Source organism: Rhinolophus sinicus, linkage group LG17 (genome assembly GCF_036562045.2).
Source record: "Rhinolophus sinicus isolate RSC01 linkage group LG17, ASM3656204v1, whole genome shotgun sequence".
NCBI lineage: Eukaryota > Metazoa > Chordata > Mammalia > Chiroptera > Rhinolophidae > Rhinolophus > Rhinolophus sinicus.
This window is the reverse complement of record NC_133766.1, coordinates 6202282-6211354: the sequence shown is the minus strand read 5'-3', so window position 1 is coordinate 6211354 and position 9073 is coordinate 6202282. Positions and strand designations below refer to the sequence as shown.

Below are 9073 nucleotides of genomic sequence, written 5' to 3'. Positions count from 1 at the left end.
CTTCTCAGTCGGTAGGAGGGTGGGAGCCTCGCGTCACGCGGCCGTTCGTATCCCCGCCCACAATGATGAGGGGGCGGGCTTACAGGGAGGGAAGGAGGTGGGCCTGGAGGCGGAGCTGAAACGACGCTGGCGGGGGGAGTGCGTCATGACGTCATGGAAAGGAATCCTTATATACAGGCTCCTGGACGCCATCTCGGTCTTTCGAGGCTGGAAGTCGGGTTTTTGGTATGTCTGTTATCTTTTTGAAGCTGCTAAATGGGTTCGTGGCTCGAGGCGTCCAGGCCTTGGCAGTTAAAGGCTTCTTAAACTGACTGGCATTTCTAGGCCAGTCCCAAGCCAGTGCGTGATCCACAAGATAAGGATGGTGGGGGATTGCGCGTTGAGTGCAGGCTCGACCTAAACTCAACTACTCGGTTTTTTGGGCGGAACTGCGGAACAACCTCGGCTCATATGCTCTGCCTCTGATGAAGCCTGTGTTGGTAGGGACATCTGAGACTGTTGATGAATGCCAACAGCTCTGATGGCGGCGCATGCCGAGTCACCCAGCCTAGTAGGCCTTTGTCAGTGACCTGGGCCGGAGTCGCTTCCTGCTGGGAGGCCGTTAATTGGGGTAATCCACGTGGTTCTTTAAATCACTGCATTCTGCACCATTGATTCCATCAGTGGTTCTTAATTTGAACTTTGTGCAATGCTCGATATCTAAGTGCATGCAATGAGTGATGTAAACGATTTGCATAGGTGGTAGAGAAACGACGAAATGCCCAATTTAGAACAAACTGAACTAAAAGAACTAATTTTTCTTTAGGTATGCTAGGCACGAATGCAGCGTGGCTTTTGTTGGCCTCTGATGGACAGGTAAGAAACGTAAATAACTGGGAAGAATGAAATCTGCTTGAAAGTGGTCTTTTTGTTAAGCCTATGATGGTTTAAGAGTAGTGGACAGAAGGGATTTCTGAAAAATTGTATTCTGAGGCTTAAATACTTAAGGATATTAATATTGAACTTGGTTGCACAGTATGATTGATTGGGTATTCTTTGTGTCTGTTTTCTAGCTCTGTGACAAAGGAATGAGAACAGTCACTGGGGTAAGTTACTGAAACTCCCTCACAAAGGGAAGTTAGGTTGAAAAGTCCGCTGAGTGCCACAATGATGACATTTTATTTGCTACTCTTGACTGTGAGAATGACGAGAATTATTAACCACCATTATACTAACTGAGGCACACAAAATAGTGATTTAGAGAACATAGAGGTTGCACCTAAGTTTACATGAAGCTTTTTTCTTCCCAGATCCTGAAGCGTAAGCATCACGCTCAAGCCATGGGCAGACAGGTGAGAAGCATTTTCATAGTCATATTACCCAGTACCTTTCAATTATTTTTAGAGGGATAACAAGTTGTCAGAACTGCTGATGTTTAGGGTTTTCCTGCCTTTCTCAGACGTGAACTTCTGCATTCTGATATTTTATATTTAATGCTGGGGGACACCTGAAACAGATACTATGATGGTTGCATAGTTCAGCAGATTGAATTGTGAAGAGATGTACCGTTTATTTGTCTGATGTGTCTGGTGTTGGACAGGTTTGCTGCTAATAGTATAAGCAAAGTACCACTACTGAATCTGGTTTCATTTTTGTAGGCACTAAAAGGAACTGGCTGAAAGCTGACATGGTAAGTAAAATTATAATGAAACGTCGGTAATGGGGCAAACATGACAGAAGGCCAATGGTGTTCAGGGGTGCCTTGTAAATGCATAGGAAGCATTCATTCGTACCATGAAGGTTTTGAATGCTGTTCTCAATGCACTGAATGCCAGAATCTGTCCTGTTACCTTTAGTAAGATGTTATGATTTGTAAAAGCAGCCTGTATGATGATAAGCAAATACTGACTGAACGTGAAGGTCTTAATTATTAGCTCTACCTGATTTCAGGCCTTTCCTTGGATTTATGAGGAGAAAATTCACCTTAGGCTATTGTAAAACCACTCTTATTTTGTAGGTGGACTTGACTCTTTGACCTGTCTGGACTGGCTGTATTGTTTTGGTAAGTGTCAGTTTAAAAACATTTCAGTAAACTCAAAACTTACTGAAAATGCTGATAACGTAGTGCTTCACTACCAAGCATCTGATTACTTCATATTTGCTTAGTGAACGCTTGTTACGCATGCTCCGGGTAGGGTTTTTGTAATGATGTTGATCAAATGTCTGACCTGAAGTGAGCGTGTAGACACATCTAACACTGAAGAACCCTGCGACAAGTAACTGAGGAGAGCATCTAATGGTATTTGACATGCTAATGAAAGATGTTTTGTTTCTCTTCTAGCTACTGGAGCCACATTTTACCCATGGATGGCATGCTCAGGGTAAGACGAGAAACAGGTCTTGGCCTCCTGGTCCTCAGGTTTATATTGCTGAAACGTGATCGTTGTCGACTGTTAGTGTTGCCAACCACTAGGCAGTTGGAAGAAATAAGCAGTCTTAATTTTTTTTTCAGGTGCAGATTTTGGGAACCTTTTCTATAAAGGTAGGTATTTTGTTAAATCTTACCTAATCTTAGTAAGCAAGATGCTGTTAGTGATGATTTTTGAAATTTAAAAACAGATGGGAATCTCTCTGAAAAAAAGTGAAGATTTTTTTAAAAACTGAAACAGTACCTGGGAAAATTTAGAAATTGACCTATTAACTTACTACCTGTTACTAAATTTGAGTCAATTTCTGCAGGTGTGAAGAGTCGTGTTGGCTACCGGTCTGGAGCAGAGTTTAAGCAAAGGTATAGCATCACATTTGTTTTCTGTGTTAAGTGCTTGAAAGCCGATACAATGATGATAACATAGTTCAGCCGATGAACAGTGACGAGCAATGTTGTCTTTCGCTCCTATCTGATGTATCTGGCTGCAATAATCCTATTTCTAACCTCAGAAAGGGGAATTAGCCATTGTCCCACAAAAAACATTCAGGGGTTTGGACCGCTAATGTCTCATACAAATGTTCTATTGCATTTAAGGATTAAGTCGCATTTGGAGAAGCGCAGGTAGCATTTTGTGAGGAAAGGTTTGTGGCTTATATGTAAATCTGTAGCTAATACCAGAATGGGTTATCTAGCTGTTTTAGTTTTTAATTAAGTTGATCATTTGTACTTCGATTCACAGTAAAATTGAGTAGGAAGTGCCAAGTTCCCATATACCCTGTATTTATACACCTCATTGTTGATAACCCAGCCACCAGAATGGACCTTTTGTTAAAGTTATGAACCTGCACCGACCTCACTACCACCCAAAGTCCATCGTTTACATTAGGGTTCATTCACGGTGGTGTGCTTTCTATGGGTTTGGACAAATGTATGATGAAGTAAGTGCATCCACCATTATACGTGAAAGGTTCAGAATAGGTTCACTGCCCTACATGTTACTTTTCCAAAAGTTAAAGATGAAACATGGATTACAAAAATGGGGGGAATTAAGTGGGGCAAATATCCAACGCATGTCCTTTCATCCAACAGGCAGACCTTCCGTTGTGAAGATTTCAAGGTAAGTCTGTCTTTGGTATGTATAATATGTTAAGATGTAACCAGTGATGTAATGATTCTGCCAAATGAAACAGAATGATATCACTAATAAAACCGTTCCATTTTTATTCTGAGGTTACTTTACTAACGTTGCTTACGCAAGCTCTTTTTACCATGATTAATACATGATCTTTGTTTTTAGGGCATTTATGACGGCAGTCATACAGCTGACTTGTTGAGGTAAGCCTTCAAAATATCGGCAGTGTTGTCTTATTCCAGAATACGTGATGATCTCACCCCAACTTGAACTCTCTCACTGATTACTTGATGATGATAAAAGATCTGATATTCTGTGTACTTCAAATGCCTATTTAGAATTGAAATTTGGAAATGTGACTGAAAATAGCTTTGTTCCTGCAGGCAGCTGGATGGATGCTCATGGATAGATCAACTTTCAGTTTAAATAAATTTTTATAAACCATCTGGTCAAGTCTGCTTATTTCACCTTTAATGGGATGAAGGCAAGAAAATGGGACACCTTTGTAAATAAGACCCCGTAGCACTAGCTGCCCTAGTGTGATACAGCCTGTTGGTTTTTTACAGGATGTCTCAGGTTTGAAAGTGCAATTAATGCCGAGGAACAACTGCAGCCCTTCCTTAGTGGTCCCCTTAATATCCAAAATAGGCAAGTGCGCCATCAAAACAAATACACAGATGAAATTGCATCAAGCAGATGCTCGTAATGTCAACAGTGGTACTGAATGCAGAAACTGGAAAACTTGCATTTGCTGAAAGCACCTTGATGAGTCTGGCAAGTGTTAGATGCCACAATTGATGTGTGAGGCGGTGACTGGTTGTCTCGGGTCTCCCCAAAGATGCGTATTTTAAAAGGAAAGCGTAGAAAATGGGACAAAACCAAATTTTGAGGTCATTAGTATTGTGGGTAAATAGTCCATTGGGAAATCGTTATTTAGGAGAACTAATTGTAAATCAAATGAGGCATGCACTTAGGTTACTTAATGAGAGTTATACCCAGTGGGTTGCCAGTTACTCCTTACATTCCCAGAGAAACCATTAGCTCTTTGGCTTCTTGTAACAGAAAAGCCCCAATAGTACCTGCCAGTCAAGTTTCAGCTCACTTTCTAATTTAGCATTTGGAGTTGGAACACTGCCTTGCCATGTTGCCATTTAGGATTTCCCAGTTTGATAGCTTCACTATGAATATTGCAAATCTGGATAAAAGTGGCTACTTCCCCGAATATTAGGTGCTGCTGGTTTCTGTCAGTTAAGAGTATGAGGAAATACTACATTCTGCTTTGACCTGTTAGTTAGCTCTATCCACATTGATGTCTATGCTTCAAAATTTTAAGCTTTCTTTCCTTGGTTCAGGAAAGTTCCAGCACCCACATTTTAAGTTCCTGGTGCCTACTCAAATTGCTCTTCCCATAGTCCCTGACACTGAAATGGAACCGTCACCACCTGCACTACCGTGTTTCCCCAAAAGTAAGACCTAGCTGAACCGTCAGCTCTAATGCGTCTTGGAGAAAAAATAGAAGACCCAGTCTTAAAGTAAAATAAGACCGGGTCTTATTTTTGCTCCAAAAGACCCATTAGAGCTGATGGTCTGGCTAGGTCTTATTTTCAGGGAAACATGGTAGCTCTTAAATTATACCGCTACTTGGCATGTATTTGTTAACTGAAAGAATTAGATGTGATGAGTGAATCTTTTAGAAGTTTTGGGGTAGGGTAACAGAAGGCTGAAGATAAAGTACCCTGACTTTGAAGTGGGGCATAAATTACTTCCTGTCACGGACTGGTCTGGATGACTGCCCTTAGGTGAACACGATGGCTGGCTGGTGGGAAACTACCCAGAAAGTGAGGAAGCAAATCTGAAGGGACATACCTAGTACAGGCATTAAACCTGTCTCTGATAAACGGGTGATGAGAAATACCTGTCTTGAGTGTTATGTGCTAAGTTTCAATCTTTTCAATGACGGCAAAATAGGAATTCTCTCCATTTTACAGATAAATAGGATAGTTACCAGAGGCTACAGGTAGCTGACAGTCAATATACTAGTTCGTCATATTTGTAATTGACAGAATTAATACTGAAGCATTTCTGAGTACCGGAAGAAAAGGCCAAAACCACTACAGGCAGGAATAGGAACACTACAGGCAGGAATATTAATCTTGATCTGAAAAGTTAGTGTTTGTGCTTGGGATGGGGGAATGCTGGCTTCACAGGAGTTGAGGCTTTGTGGAACGTGAACCCTGTATCCAAAAGGACTGCTGATTTAAACACTAACGTGACGTTAGGCTGGCACTGGTGGGAGGTTGGACTAAGAATCTGATCTGCTCATTCTAGTAAACATTCTACAACCCGTCACTTGGACTGGGGAAGCTGTGGGCCAATGGGGTGTGTAGGTTGCTGTACAGCACTGGTAACTAGTTTGAATCACTGATTCTGGACTTAAACTTCCAATATCCTCATTGATTTGGTCCCCTGAAAAATGACACCCATTTACTAAGGGAGATCCCATGTAAATGAGTTTCATTGAGGAAATGGAAAACCTGTTAATTGATTCAACCCATCACAGCCAACAAACTAGTTTTGAGTTGAGTACACCATCTGTCTAGTATGTCCTGCCAACATCACAGGGCCGCCATGCAATGGTAGTCTCAAACTAGAAAGCTGGATTCTGGAATTCAAAACCAATGCTTGTTGATCCTTCAAATGTCAGCTTTTAAGGTAAATTGATTTTCATCTTTAAAAAAGCTGTGTGTTCACAGTTTTTTAAAAAGATCCTCAAGCTCTTTCACATCTCTGGGATTAAAAATGATAAATGTTATGCTTACTCCAGGTGTAAAGCTAGGGAAAGTGTTGGTGTACTGATGAGAAAGCCGAGACTGGACCTGTAGTGACCTACCTGTTCACCCCAGGCATTTAAAGGAAGGTCTGTGCCAAGAATTAAGCTGGCATAGCAACAAGCTGCCAGCATTTGAGGCAGTCTGCTTTAAGAGGCCTTCCCTCTTCTCTGCATGGCTTCATGTAACAATTTACCAAATATCAACATCACTCTGGGTCTCCCCTACCAGGCTGAAATCTCTAGGATGAGGACCACAATTTATTTCCTTGCCCCTCCAGCTTCTAGTCCAGAGCTGGGTATGTATTAGTCTATCATTGATAATTCATGGGTGCTTATTGGGCACCTACTATAGGCCAAATGGTGTTTTCAGTGCTGGGAACATCCTGGAGAACAAACAAAAATCTCTGCTCCTCAGGGAGCTTACATTCTAGTCTGGCAAACTAAGCAAAACGTATCAGACAAAGGGATTAATGTTACGGGGGAAAATACAGTGGGGGCTGAGGGCGGAGGGTGCTGGTGGGAGGCAGGAGCTCATTTATATTTGGTTGTTGGTAACATCCTCACTGGAAAGCATTTGAGCAAAGACGGTATTAGGGTGTGAACAATGGAATTACTTGGAGGAAACTTGCTGGGGTAGCTAGGACAAAGGCCTGAACATGGGCTCGTGCGTGGTGAACACCAGGGAAAGCAAGGACACCTGTGTGAGTGGGGCAGAGGGCGCACAGAGGCGTGTGGGAGGACACGGTCGGGTAGTGAAGTGGCAGGTTATGCCAGCTTTGAGGCCAATGTAAAGACTGGCTTTTCTCTGATAGGGGATCGCTGGAGCATTTTGAGAGAGGACTGATCTTCCCTAACAGACCGGTGAGGAATTCTATACATTATGTATAAAGTTTGTGTATTCTCGTTCCCTCTTTTATATTATATATAAGTGCCCTTTTCTGATTCGGAAATCTTGGAGAGGCATATTTAAAGATTACAAATTTGGGTACTCTTTCCTTTATACAGCATTATATTATCATTCTGGAATTTCAGTTATTAAATCTCGACATTGACTATGTCATTTTAATGTTTTGTGTGACAATAGGAAGTACACATGAAGCACTTCTGCCACTTACCACGTATAGTTTTTTTCCTGGAAAAACCATGTATCCGTGTTTGTTACAAGCTGAATTACCTGCTTTGTCCATAGAACATCATTTTTACTTGAAAAAAAGACAGGCAAATTAAGATCATATTTGGCAGATATTTTCTCAAAAATAAACAAGTAAGTTTGGAAAAAACTGATGGTATTTGTTGCCAATGATAAAATTGAAGCTTTCAAATGAAAATTAGAATTTTGGAAAGTTTGTATGTCACTGTGCACTTACAGCTTCTCCATACTTAGACTTGTGATGGGATCAGTAGTGATATTAATGTGATTTTTTAGAAATTGCATAATGAAATGTGTCAACATTTGGAAGATTTGCATAACAGTGAACCAATCATTTCCAAATGATCAATGTGTACTGTTAAAAATTATGCGTAGGTAAAAGTTGTATTCAAAATACGACATAGACCTATGGACTTTTAGGAAAGTTCATTTATATAGTTCAGATTCCACATTGCAAGTAACCTTTAAGGAACTTGTCAAGTTCTGGTGTAGTATCAAGGAAGAATATCTGTAACTATCAGAAAAGGCTATTAAAATACTCCTCACCTTTCCAACTTCATATCTGTCTGAAGCCAGATTTTCTTTATATATTTCAATCAAAACAATGTATCAAAACAGATAGAACACAGAAGCAGATATGGGAATCCCGTGTCTTCTATTAAGCCAGACATGATTTGCAGAAATGTAAAACAATGCCACTCTTCTAATTTTTTAGAAAATACTTTTTAAAATAAAAATATGCTATTGGTGTTAATGTAATGGGTTATATTAAAGTGAATTAATAAATACATGAGAAATCTTAATTCCTACCTGCCATACTAGTACCGTGTTTCCCCAAAATAAGACCTACCCCAAAAGAAGCCCCAGTTAAGATCGTCAGTCAGACGGACACATTTAGTACATATGGCGATGTTCCAGAAGATGACGTGACATGACTATTTGAATAAATGTAGATTGTTACACATGAAAAAATAAGACATCCCTGAAAATACACCCTAATGCATCGTTTGGAGCAAAAATTAATATAAGACCCGGTCTTATTTTCGGGGAAACATGGTAGCAGACCTCTTTAGAATCCTCAGTATATTTTAAAGAATGTAAGGAGTCCTGAGATCAAAAAGCTAAGTCCATTGTCTTAAATGCAGGGGACTGAAATGTGCACAACGTATACGACTGTTGTATAGATACCTCATCTAACATTTTTTACTGTGTACCTGGTTATTTCTCATGTTACGGGAAAAAGCATCCTTGAGGCAGTATCCTTAAGGTGAGTTATGTGTTAACAAAAAATCAACAGCGAGGAATGTGACCATTGTCAGTGTTCTGGCTCTTCAGAGGGGAACTCTGGGAAAGGGAGAGCAGCTGTGTGATGCATTGTTCTATTCAACCAAAGCCCAAGAGCATAAAACAGTCCCATCAGACTCATCCTCTGACACATCTCTTCCCAACAGGGAGAATCTGTTCCCAAGACAAAGCTCTCTGGAAGCTAATAACTATGTTGTAGCTGGCAGTTGCTTACTGTTTTTAAAACTTGCAATATAGGACAAATCTAAA

General features: G+C 40.6%; 10 non-coding genes across 10 annotated transcripts; all 10 read left to right on the top strand.

Annotated features, from left to right (window-relative positions):
* The first annotated feature begins 450 nt into the window (after positions 1–450).
* Positions 451–530, top strand: LOC141569419 (small nucleolar RNA SNORD74). The gene has a single exon (XR_012493028.1). It is a non-coding gene; the product is annotated as a small nucleolar RNA SNORD74 (small nucleolar RNA).
* Positions 531–913: 383 nt separating this feature from the next.
* LOC141569426 (small nucleolar RNA SNORD75) lies at positions 914–975 on the top strand. The gene has a single exon (XR_012493034.1). It is a non-coding gene; the product is annotated as a small nucleolar RNA SNORD75 (small nucleolar RNA).
* A 164-nt stretch (positions 976–1139) lies between these two features.
* LOC141569415 (small nucleolar RNA SNORD24) lies at positions 1140–1222 on the top strand. Its single transcript, XR_012493024.1, has one exon. It is a non-coding gene; the product is annotated as a small nucleolar RNA SNORD24 (small nucleolar RNA).
* A 273-nt stretch (positions 1223–1495) lies between these two features.
* LOC141569424 (small nucleolar RNA SNORD77) lies at positions 1496–1567 on the top strand. The gene has a single exon (XR_012493032.1). It is a non-coding gene; the product is annotated as a small nucleolar RNA SNORD77 (small nucleolar RNA).
* A 294-nt stretch (positions 1568–1861) lies between these two features.
* LOC141569420 (small nucleolar RNA SNORD44) lies at positions 1862–1925 on the top strand. The gene has a single exon (XR_012493029.1). It is a non-coding gene; the product is annotated as a small nucleolar RNA SNORD44 (small nucleolar RNA).
* Positions 1926–2179: 254 nt separating this feature from the next.
* Positions 2180–2244, top strand: LOC141569425 (small nucleolar RNA SNORD78). Its single transcript, XR_012493033.1, has one exon. It is a non-coding gene; the product is annotated as a small nucleolar RNA SNORD78 (small nucleolar RNA).
* A 319-nt stretch (positions 2245–2563) lies between these two features.
* Positions 2564–2650, top strand: LOC141569417 (small nucleolar RNA SNORD79). Its single transcript, XR_012493026.1, has one exon. It is a non-coding gene; the product is annotated as a small nucleolar RNA SNORD79 (small nucleolar RNA).
* Positions 2651–2808: 158 nt separating this feature from the next.
* On the top strand, positions 2809–2888 carry LOC141569421 (small nucleolar RNA snR60/Z15/Z230/Z193/J17). Its single transcript, XR_012493030.1, has one exon. It is a non-coding gene; the product is annotated as a small nucleolar RNA snR60/Z15/Z230/Z193/J17 (small nucleolar RNA).
* Positions 2889–3562: 674 nt separating this feature from the next.
* Positions 3563–3640, top strand: LOC141569418 (small nucleolar RNA SNORD47). The gene has a single exon (XR_012493027.1). It is a non-coding gene; the product is annotated as a small nucleolar RNA SNORD47 (small nucleolar RNA).
* Positions 3641–3778: 138 nt separating this feature from the next.
* On the top strand, positions 3779–3855 carry LOC141569416 (small nucleolar RNA SNORD81). Its single transcript, XR_012493025.1, has one exon. It is a non-coding gene; the product is annotated as a small nucleolar RNA SNORD81 (small nucleolar RNA).
* The last annotated feature ends 5218 nt before the right edge of the window (positions 3856–9073 follow it).